Here is a 12237-nt window from a genome sequence, read left to right on the forward strand (position 1 = left end):
CAGGGACATTTCCAGGGATCCAGGGGCAGCCACAGCTTCTCTGGGATTTCCATCCCAGCCTCTCCTTACCCTCACAGGGAAGAATTCCTTCTCCTGAATTTCCCCTCTTTCAGCTCAAACCCTGTTGCTCCTGTCCCTGCCATTCCTTGGCTGGTCCTGGAATGCCCAGGCAGTGCAGACACAGCAGGCTGAGCTCATCCTCAGAGCCAGCTCCCAAATAATTCATGAAAATGATGCATAAAACACTCACAACATTCCAAGAATTAAACCCTGTGACCTCTGTGCCACCCTCCCTCCGCACACAAACCCGAGTGTTGTACCCAGTCTTGTTTGAACAGTGAAATCTGAAGGTCTGGAGTTTATAATTCCACCAAGGGCATCCAAACCCACTCCCAGGAAAAGGCAATTCCTGCTCCACCAACAGGACACATGCTGAGGGCCAATCCACAAACAAAAGGACACAAAAGCAAGCAAAGTTTGAGGTGTGAAATGGATTAAAAGGTCAGGTGTGCCCAAGGGAAAATGAGAGGGAAATTAAAAGGAAAATCAAAGGGATCTCTTTGCTGGACTCCAGGGCAAGATTTCATTTCCCGCCAAATTAACACAGATTTTATTTGCCAGGCCACGAGCAAAGGAGTATTTGTAACATTCTGAGAGGACATGGATAGTTAAGGATGGGAGAATTTGGGGAAAAGCTGCTTTTCCACCACCATCACTCATCCCTCAGTACCAGCTGAAAATCCCACAGGAAAAAAAAAAAAAATCCCATTCTTCCCTACATCTGTCCTTAAAATTCAGCTTCATCAGGGCTGCCCCATCCCCACCTCCAGACAGAGAAAACAAAGTGATCCACAAATGATTGTTTATAAATCCCAGAGACTCTTGGAGGGCTGGACCTCAGCATTCATTACTGAAAAAGGAGCAAGAGCTCCGTGCCAGGAGTGGCAGCCCTGGCCCAACACAGCAGGGAAAAGGGGTCCCCTCAACCCCCCCCCCAAAATAATCCCACAGGATTCAAAATCCTCAAAAACAAACTCCAGAGAGGTTTCCCTGGAGCTCCCCATGCACATCTAGGAGTGAATCCAAACACAGCCCCTTCCCTTGCTTCCTGTGAAAAATGAGGTTTATTTTTTTGGGTAGATTTAAAAAGGTTTAATAAAAGATAATAGGAGACAAATAATAAAGTAAAAGGTTATAATGGCTGGGTGTTTGGTATTAAGTTTTGCAGACACTTTTAACATGTATTAGCCTGTTGTGTATTTATAGATCTATTATATATTTTCAAACTCTTTTTATAAACTATTTTTTGTATTTTAGGAACTGTTTTATATGGTAATTTTTTGAGAACAATCTTTATTCTTCCCAAAATGATTAAGCCACATGAATTTCTGGTCGTTAAACACAAAATGTCTTTGCTTTAAGAATCCCCACCCTGCTTTCTGGGAGGTTTTTTTTCCTCCCCTGAGGTGCCCTGATGTGAGAACCTGCAAAATCAGGTATGTGTGTGTATGTGTGTTTGATATCCTGATTTTTCCTTGGATCAAGCCCTGACAAATAGTCTGTGTCATTTTCCAGGGTTGGCACAGGCAGCTTGACCCTGCCATGGCACAGAACTGCTTGTTCCAGCTGCAGGAGCTCTGTGGGGAAAATAAAAAAAAGTGGAGTTCCATCACTTCCTACCTGAGATGTTTCTTATTTCCCTTGTTAAAATAAACAACATTAATATCAAAGAAAAAATCACCAAATAAAGCAAACACCTTCTTGTATAAAAATAGCAAGAGCTGTGAATTATTATAATTATTGTTATTATTATTATTGCCATTTCCATCTGTTTCACCCCAAATTTTTGCATGTTCCAATCCTCCTTTTTTGCTTTGGGTAAGGAACCTCCAGATTTCAGAAGCTCCAGAGACTCACAAATAAAGGGGAAACAAAAAAAATTCCAGAGTTCTGCTTCTCAGGCTTGGAAGAGCTGCAGGAAGACCACGAGATTTGGGGTTATCTGAATTCCTCCAGAACAGCAGCTCCTTTGAAAGGATGGAGTTGAAAAATGTCCCAGTTTTATCCAGAACTCCCCAGAACTGAATCCGACCTCCCAGTGTGCTACTGGTTTGGAGAGCTGGCTCTGATCCTCACCTGGAGCCACGGATTCCTTTTTTGTAGGACAACCAGAATTATCTCCTCACAATAAACCCTAAAAATATCTGCATTGTACGAGCTGAATGAATGATTTCTTCGAAGGGGACAGAGTCAGCCCAAAACAGAGCTGGGATGAAGCAAAAGAGCCGTTCTCAACAGCAAAAATCTATCCCTGCTTCATCAACTCCCTCCCAGTCATCCCAGAAGTAACACCCAAAATTTGAGGCCACGTTGGGAGAAGCTGGCAGGTCTTGGGGTTGAGCAGGAGCCAGGTGCATTTAAGGCTAAAAAAAGCAGGTGACAGCTCTGTGTATGGAAATGCAAACACAAACAGCACAGCCCCGGCCGTGCTCACGGCTCCCACGGAAACACGGCATGGAGAGCCAAAAAAACCACACAGACCCAAGCCCAGCCATGAATTTCCAAGGAAACAGCACAGAATTCCAGAATGGTTTGGGTGAGAAGGGACCTTCAAGATGATCTCATTTCAGCACACCTTCCACTAGGTTGGTCCAACATGGATTTGGCCACTTTGAGGGATGAGGCAGGCACAGATTTTCTGGGAAAACCATTCCAGTGCCTCACCACCCTCAAAGGGAAGAAATAAAACACTGAAACCTTACAGCTCCCTGAACAGTGCTCCCGGCTCCCTAAAATCTTTGGGGTAACAGGTGATTATCCTGGTTCTGCTGGGAATTTGGCCAGTGAACAGTGAGGCCAGGACAAACCAAGGTGCCTTTCCCGAAGAGGATTCCCCAGCAGAGCTGAGGGCTGAGCTTTTGCCACGGCTGCCAATTCCAGAGGCGGCGGTGACGGTCCCACGAGGTGGAGCTGGAAGTCTGCTCCCAGGATTAAACCCAGGAGTATTTAATTAGAACAGGGGCGATTTAAGCCACACCAGGCACCAGCTCCCAGCCAGCAGAGCTGCTCACAAAGCTTTCCTGGCATGGCAGCCGGGGCTCTTCACACCCCACATCCTGCCCTGACTCTGGAACGAAGCTGAACCCAGAGCAGGATCCGTGGTGCTGGCCTTGCTCCTGCCAAAGCTCTCTGTGGATCAGAGACCTCACACACATTCTCAGTGGGCATTGAGGGTCTTCAGCCTCCCTGAAGTGATAAAATCCATGTTTGCTTGCAAGGTCCATCAAGTTTGCAGCTCAGATTTGGCTCCTAATGACCAGCACTGATGCGGATTTTCCTGGGATTGTCATTGAGCTAATCAGGCCAGAGCTGAGTCCTCTGCCAGGGATGTGGGCTCTGGACATCACTGAGTGCCAGCTCACCAAGGAGAGCCCAAAAACCTGCAATTCCAGCCTGGAAAACCTCTGTCTTTGAGACCCTCCAGCTCTACAAACTTTCCAGAGGTTAAAAATCAGTGTATTCCCACAAAATCATCACTCAACAAACCCGGTGTCTCCCTTTCATTGGTGGGATTTCAGGGAGTTGTTGCAAAGCCTGGGGAAAAAAAGGATAGGGGAGGGGTCAAAAAAGGAGAGGGGGGGAAAAAAAGGAGGGGGTGGGAAAAAAGGAGGAGGGGGGGAAAAAGGAAGAGAAAAGGAAGAAGTTTAGAGCAAACAGCTGCAACTACTTAAAAAAAAAAAAAGTGAGCTCCCCAAAGGAGCCAGGAGGGGATTCCTAGATGTCAGCAGGCAGGGAAATTCACCACCTGTTTCCCAAGGTTCCAGCACGGCCACTAATAGATCATTAATGGAGGCACAGCAGGGGCTTTGTGGAAAAGGCAAATCCCGGGAATGTGAACCCGACCCTGCTGCCGGCTCCCGAGGGGCTTCTGGATCCCATTTCAAACCTGCTCAAAGCAAACACGGCTCTGTGTCCTTCCAAGATCTCACTCTGGGGAATGGGCTGATCCACGTGGGAATCCTGCACTAAACAACCCCCAGAAATATTCTGGAGCAGCCAATGTTTGGATGCATCCAGCAAAAGGTGGTCACAGCATGGCTAAATGGGGAACGTGAGCACAAAATGATGAATTTTGACATAATCAGGGACTTGGTTTCTCTTCCCGTCTCAGGCCTTGAAGTCTCACCCTGACTGGGATAAACTGCTCTGGGTAAAACATTCCTTGTAAGGTGCTTACTCCCAGGTTTGGGAATATCTTTACCCACATGTCACCTCAGACCACACTGAGGTGCTGATGGGCCAAAGGGAGCTGCAAACAAATTCAAATCTTCCCAGTGGCCACTCTGGGAATCAGCCAGAACAGTTCTCTTGCAAACCAAAATAACAAAAAAAAAAAAAAAAAAAGAAATTGGGATAAATCAGTCCCAGTGCTGCTTCCAGAGCAGCTTCCCAGACCTGCACATGTCAGGGATGGAGCAGGGTGAGAGGAGCCTCCAGCTACTGCTGAAGCAGCAATTCCAGCCTCTGTGTCCTGGTCACTCTTCCTCCAGGAAACCCTCGTGGTATTTTTCCAAAACATCACCTTTGGGATAATATTCTGTTTGAGAAGCCATTTTACCATGTTTTTGCTAGGCTCAGCAGCTGATAAAAGGGGAGTATCTTCTGGAGCAATCTAGGTCGACACCACTTCTTCCTGTTCTGCTGAAATTCATCCTGGGAAATTCTCCCCATATCCATTTTGGAGCAGGGAGATGCTTTAAACTCTTATTTTCCAGGCCCACCATGGCCAAAGGAACCCTCAGATGAAAGGCTGGTGGAGAATTTTGGAGAAACAACTCCCCCCCTGAGCTCCTCAGGGAGGCTCCCAGTCCAAGGAGATCCCACTGCTCCACGTGCTCACATCCAGCTCTGCTCCTCAGTGGGAACAGGGAGATCACAGAATCCCAGAATAGTTTGGGTTGGAAGGGACCTTAAGGATCACCTTGTTCCACCCCTGCCCTGATGCTCTCACCAGGCAGCAGTCTGAGAGGCTGGAAAATCAGGAGAACAGCCTGGACAGCCCAACATGCCTCCTCCTGCCAGGAAAATCCTTTAAATCTGCACTGAGAGTCCTTTTTCTTTAAAGCACCCTCTGACACAGCAGCATCCACCCTGCATCTTCCACCTCACCTCTGCCCCACGCCTGCTGTCCCGAGAGGTTTTCCCAGGGTATCTGCAGATTCTCTATCCCTGGAAGTGTCCAAGGCCAGGCTGGACAGGGCTTAGAGCAACCTGGCATAGTAGAAGGTGGAATGAGACAAGCTTTAAGATCCTTTTCCAATTCCAGGATTCCACACCTGCCTTGGCTCTCGGGTGCCACCGGAATGTGCCCCTTTGGCACGGAGATCCCAGGAGCTCCAGGAACCTCTGGGAGCCAAGTCCTGCATTATGGGATAACGCTGATGCCTCTAACGTAGCAACCTTCCCTCCTTCCTGCTGCTTAATGATGTCAGGTTCCATTAGGATCAGAGCCATCCCCATCCCATAAACACGCCCGCCGTCCCCGGGCGGGATCGGGCAGGGAATACCTGGAAAACCGGCCAAGCTGGGAAGGATCCCAGACAAATATAGATCTCCAAGGAGTATCTTTAGATTAGCAGGCGGCTCTGCCCCCACTGAGACCCCAGGATTTACCTAAATAGCTCCTTCAGCACAGCCCAGCGCTCAGAGCTATTTTAAGCCAGCACCCTGCCCTACTTCCTAAGGAACAGCCTTCCCTTCTCCTGCCTGTGCAGCCAGAGCAGCCCCAAACCCACTCCTCTCTCCACTCTGACACCTTTCATTAAATAAGAACCACCCTTTTGGCACGGTATCTAATTAATCCGGGCTCGTTTATTGCTACGAGGCCCTTCACGGCCTCGAGTGGGGAAAATGGGATTAACCTTTCCCAGCTTGATAGCCAGAAAAGTAACATTAAACAGTGGGATCCTGAGGAACACGACCTTCCCTCCTGCCCTGCCCACCTGAAGCAGCTGCTGCTATTCCCAGAGGGAAGGGATAAATCCCAGCCCAATCCATGGGCCCTGATGCTTTATTGCTGTTCCCCAGTGGTGTTTTGTGCCCAAGGCTGGGTTTGGGGTTCGCCACCAGCATTTCTGTTCATTAGCATGTTTATTAGCCAGCAGAGCATCCCTGTATCCCAGGATCTGGAACTTTGAGCCCAAAATGAGGCACCTCTGGCTCTGATTGGGGCATCCCAGGAACACTCCGGAGAGGAACAGCTTGTGTTATCCCAAGACATTTGCCTTTGGATTTGTTTTTGGGATGAAATGCCACAAGATCCAGCAAAATCAGCCCCAAACTTGGCCCCTTTTCCCAGCACATCCCATTTATGGATAACAAAGCATCTTTCCTGTTTATATGCAACAATAATATCAGATATACTTTGTCATGTTTTGGGGTTTTTCCTGGAAATGCCCCCAAAATACAACGTTCCCAAGTAATTCCATGGGATCCCACGGGGTTCCTGCTTTAAGGACTGCCTCACCCCACACCTCCTTGAGCTCTGTCCAGCCAAGTTGCTGCATTATGACACAACTTGCTTTTTAGGGATCCCCCTCCATGTCTTGACCCTGGTGGCATTCGCACTTTTCCCTTGGCATCCCAAGGTCCGAGCACATGGACCTTGGCCTTTATTCCATTTTTAGCCACTTCCAGAGCTCCTTTTTCCCCCTAGGTATTCCCTAATTCCTGCAGAACATCAACACTAAACAAACCAAACCAACCAGCGAATTTAAACCCCCCACAATCTCCTTTATATTTAAGATTTCCCTCAATTAAAAACCTACTTTGACTTTCGTATCGGTGCTTGCTCCGTGATGAAAATTCCCAACACCTCCCAACCTGGAGAAAATCCAACGCTCGAGCTCCCAGAGTTGTAGATGATATTAAAAAACAAGGTGGGAAGAAAGCTGCACATTTTTCATCCCCCAAAAGCCTCTTCAGGCAGCGAGATGAACTGGAACAGCCTCTGAACTCTCCCGAGGAGGCAGTGATTGATCTGAGGCTGGGTTTGGGCTCCCCAGAGGCTGTGGGAGCCTCGTGGAACAAATCCTGTGGGATTGCTCTCCAGCAGCTCTGGAGGCACACAGAGAGGAGGGAGAAGCTCCTTGGGTGTGATTCCACCTGGGCTGAGGCAGGTGCTGGAGGTGTCACTGAGGCTACGGGAGCTCCCGGTGTCCCAGTGCTCCCAAAAATCTTGGCTGGGTGTGAAACGGGTCAGTGACAGCACGGAACTGTGGATTATGGAATGGGTTGGGGGAATAAGGGGCCTTGAAATCACCTCATTCCAACCAAATCACCTCAATCCACCCCTGCCATGGGCAGGGACACCTCCCACTGTCACAGGGTGCTCCAACCTGGTCTTGGACATTTCCAGGGATCCAGGGGCAGCCACAGCTCCTCTGGGAATTCCAGCCCAGCCCCTCCCCACCCTCCTAGCCAGGAATTCCTTCCAAATACCCCACCTATCCCTGCCCTCTGGCAGTGGGAATCCATTCTCCCCTTGTCCTGTCCCTCTATCCAAGACCCTCTCCCTACCTGAAACACATCCAGGAGGTTCCCACACAAACTGGACACTGAAATTTCAGAGAGCGTCACACCAGGGGGTTTTAAAATTCCCACACACACTTTAAATGTTTTCCATTTGGGAAAAAAAAACAAAAAACACACTGGACATGGAGAAAGGTGCCTGAAAGTCCTTAAGGAAGGACAGCAAAGCACAAATTGGGAAAATCCCAGGCACTTCCAGGACACCTGGCTACAGCACCAGCCCCAGCTTTACACCACAATTCCTGGGATTCAGCCTTTCTCAGAAAAGCAGGAATTCCACTCCAGGAATCACAGCCTGTAACAGGATGGGAATTTGGGATGTCTCTGACTTCCAACATCAGCTTCCAAAAAGAAGGCACTGCATCCTGGCCACTCAGCAGCTTCCCAACATTTTGTCCATGACACACAAAATAACACAAGGGTAGAGAGAAATTCCAGTGGATTATTTGCTCTGGTGTCTAAATACCAACATCCTGGTTTTTTAAAGGATTTGTCATGCATGCAACTGGACACAGCTCTGCTTCCCTGAGGATTTTACACCTTCCAGCAGGAAGAACGGAGCAGGATCACAAAATTCAACCCGAAAATGACCAAAAAATTCAAGCAAAAAAAAAAAAAAAAAAAAAAAAAAAAGCTCTGCAGGTTTGTTTTAAAGGGGCACGAACACCCCAAGCTCCAGGGTCCATCCACTGCAGCAGCCCAAAGCATCATTCCCACCTGAATAATGTGGATTTTGTAGGATGTGGATCCATCAGTCAATCCCATGGATCCACCAGGTAATTCAAGCCTAATTTTGGGCTAATGCAGACTACCAGACTCCCTAAACCCCCAGATTTCCAGCAGAACCTTCCCAAGTGCTCTTTGGAGACCAAAATTTGGACATTAGTGGTCTCTGCCACCATCAACCATCAGCATCCTGTTAAAACTAAGCTACAAAGAGCAGTTCTTACCTCCAAATTTGAGACATTAATAAAAACGAACTGACAAATCCCAAAATGCGAGATCTAAAAAAAAGCAGCTCCTGACCTACCTCAAAAGCCAAGATTTTAGTAAAAATAATTCCTTGAAGCACCCACAAACTGGAGGTTAAAAAGCCAAACAATTCATGACCCACCTCAAAATTCAAGATTTTAATAAAAATCAATTCTTGACACACCCCAAAATTTGCAATTTTAATAATGAAGCTCCCCCATTACAAGTTTTAGCCCAAAACTGCATTTCCTCTGACTAAACATAATTACAGTTAAGGCCTTCTGCAAGGCCCTGGGGACGTAAATATATAGGTTAAACATAGTTAAAATTCCACATCCTACTTAATTGCAGGCATTTTCCACAGAACAAAATGAGCTTTTATATTCAGCTTTTAATTATTAATAACCATGAACAATGCCACCACCTTTAAACAATAACCCTGACCTCAGAAGGAGATAATTCTCCCCAAATTTCCACAGCACATCTGAGGGATTAAAAAACAATCTCTGGGAAGTTCATGTGGATTTTGGGGCGATTTTGGAGTGAGCTATCCACTTCACCTGGATAGGGATTAATGACAACAATTAGCAGGGTTTTTGGTGGGGTTGCCAAACCCCTGAGAGGGACCAGCAGGATCTCTGACAAGGATTCCTGGGATCTGGAAACTCCAGGAAAAAGGAGAGTGCCTGGATCCGGCCAACTCAGCTGAATCATAATGGCTGCATTGACATTACCTTTCCTGAACAAGGCCAACCTAAACACAGGCAGCTGCCTGGGATTTAGCAGGAGATTTACAGACAGCACCGACCGCCTGGAGACCTACAAATCACCATGCCACATGTACGGCCCCGGAACACCCCAGATCCCCCCTAAATCTGTGAATGAACCGGGATTATTCCTGAAAAAAAAAAAACAAAAAAATAAAAAACCCTCCCATCAAGCTTCTCCGAGCCTGAGGGGCCTCCACGCTCCGGCTGCCACCCGGATCCCCTTTCCCTGGGTTTGAGGTTATTAACATCAAACATGTGATCGGCCACATGACAGGCTAAAGGCTAAAAAGGAAAAAAAAAAAAAAAATCGAGGGAGAAAAAAAACAAAATCCTTGGATACATCCAGAGGGGAAGGGAGAGATGATGGCAGCGTGGTGGGTACACCTCCATGTCCGTGGATTACAACCATTCCTGGGAAATCGCTGCTTTTCCAGCGGCCCGGAATGATGGAAGCCATGGCAGGAGGAGATTTAATAACGGGGTGATTGTGTAACTTGGAGCCTCCCGGCGAAAGTTGAGGCACCCAGTGGATGTTCCCGGTGCGTGGGGACGAGGATGGCACCGGATCAATTAGGGCAGCGAAATGTGCATCCCCCACCCCAAGCCTCCTCCTCCTCCTCTCGATCCAGGAGTTTCTCCGCTAACGTATTTCTCTCCTCATTAACTGCTTCGGTGTCTTCTGCTCTTTCCAAAATAGTACCTACTATAACGGGGCCGCACAGGGGGCCAGCTGGCACTCGCCGCGGGGCATCCAGACACGGAGCAGGGATTTAGGGGAGGAAAAGACATGGGGGGCTGGCGGGATGAGGGGAAGGGAGGGCTCTCATCACCCCTTCCCCTCCAAATCCTCAGCGGAACCCCCAAATCAGGGCTCAGCAGCCTGATCTGGAGGTGAGGATTTTGGGGGTGTGATGAGGCCCATGGCAGGATGGGGGATCCCCCTCTCCCTGCCCCAACAGGGATGTCCCCCTGCTGTCACCCCTCCTTGTCACCCCCGGCCAGGCAGCACCGCTGTGCCCAGAACAGAGGGAGGGGGCTGCATCCTCTTGGGACCAGAGGGGCTAAAAAGCTGAAAATCAACCCCAACCTCACCCCTTAGTGCAGGTACCCCCCCACCAAACAAGAGATGCTCCCCAAACCAAAGGCCCGTCAGCTCCTCTGCAGAGGTTTCTGACAGAACAGGGGGTGTCCCCGCAGCTAAACCCCCTCTCCCTAAACGGGGGTGTCCCACTGGAACCCCCACCCCCTCCTCCAGCAGCTCCAGGCCTCTCCTTCCCCCCCCCCCACCTCTCTCTCGGGGATGACCCCCCCAAACCACGCTCTCCCCCTGATTTTCCAGCCTCCCCCAAAGCTGGGGGTGCCCCAATCAATCTCCCCTCACTCAGGGGATGACCCCCCCTTAACCACAGTCCTCCATAAAGGGGGGGTCACCCATCAGAACACCCCCTCCTCACCACTCCAGGCATCCCTGCCACCCCCAGCCCCCTCCTTTAACGGGGGTGCCCTGCCAGAACAACCCCCCCTCCCCAAAATCACGCTGTCCTCGCCCTTTCTCGGGGCTCCTCCAACCTGGGGATCCCCCCCCTCAAACCAGACTCCCCTTCCAGAACAGGTTCCCCCCACCCAAACCAGGCATCCCCCTCCCTTTCTCCGGATTTCCCCAGCCCGGGGGGGGGGAGGACTCCGCTAACCTGGGACCCCCCCCCTCAAACCACGCATACCCCCCCATATTTCTCGGGAATGTCCCCTAAACCAGACTCCCCACCCTCTCCTTTCTCCTGGCTCCTCCAACCTGGGGAACACCCCCCCCCCCCCCAAAATGAGCCTCCCCCTCTTTCTTCGGCTTCCCCCAATTTGGAAACACTCTCCTTTAACCACACTGCCCCCTCCATTCTCGGGGCTCCCCCCAACCTGGTATCACCCCCCCCTTTCTAAAATCACACTTACCCCCCCCCTTTCTCCGGCCTCCCCCAAACCAGGTTGCCCCCCCACAAACAAGGCATATTCCCCTCCCCTTTCTCGGGGATTTCCCAATTTGGCGACCCCCCACAAAATCTCGCTCGCCCCCCCCCCCATTTTTTTATGCCCCCCCCTCCCCGCGCCCCCCGCGCAGGCAGGGGGCGCCCTCGCCGCCCCCTCACCCTTGACGATGCGCTCGGTGGTCGGCAGCTTGTTGTGGCCGCGCCCGGACATGGTGGCGGCGGCGGCAGCACCGGCACCGCTCCCCCGCCGTGCCCCGCTCCGCCGCTCCCCTCACCCGGAGCGGGGAGCCGCTCCCGGCGGACCCGCTGGGCTGCCCCGGCGGCGGCTCCGCGGCGCTGCGCTCCCCCCGTCCCGCCCCCGCCGCCGCCGCCACACCGCCCTCTGCCCCCCCCCACCCCGCCCGCGCCTGCGCCACGCCCGCCCCGCCCCGCCCGCCATCTTGGAGGGGAAGGGGGCGTTGCTAAGCAACGGGGGGGGCAACATGGCGGCGGCGCTGAGGGGGTAGTGCGGGGATGGCGGTGGGAGTGTTGGAGCGGGCCTCGGGAACAGCTTTGCTCGTGCTGGAGGAGTGTGGTGGGACCCCCACACTGCCTTGGGAGGGACTGTAAGGATCAGCCAGTGCCACCCCTGCCGTGGGCAGGGACACCTCCCACTGTCCCGGAGTGCTCCAAGATGGGCTTGGGCACTTTCAGGGATCACGGGGCAGCCACAGCTCCTCCGGGAAATCCATCCCGGCTTCTCCTCACCCTTCCAGGCAGGAATTCCTTCCCACTATCCCATCCATCCCTGCCCTCCGGCAGTGGAAGCCATTCCCTGTGTCCTGTCCCTGCATCCCTTGTCCCCAGTCCCTCCCCAGCTCTCCTGGAGCCCCTCTAGGCCCTGGAAGGGGCTCTGAGCTCTCCCTGGATCCTTCCTTTCTCCA

Source organism: Cinclus cinclus, chromosome 29 (assembly GCF_963662255.1).
Source record: "Cinclus cinclus chromosome 29, bCinCin1.1, whole genome shotgun sequence".
NCBI classification, from domain to species: Eukaryota; Metazoa; Chordata; class Aves; order Passeriformes; family Cinclidae; genus Cinclus; species Cinclus cinclus.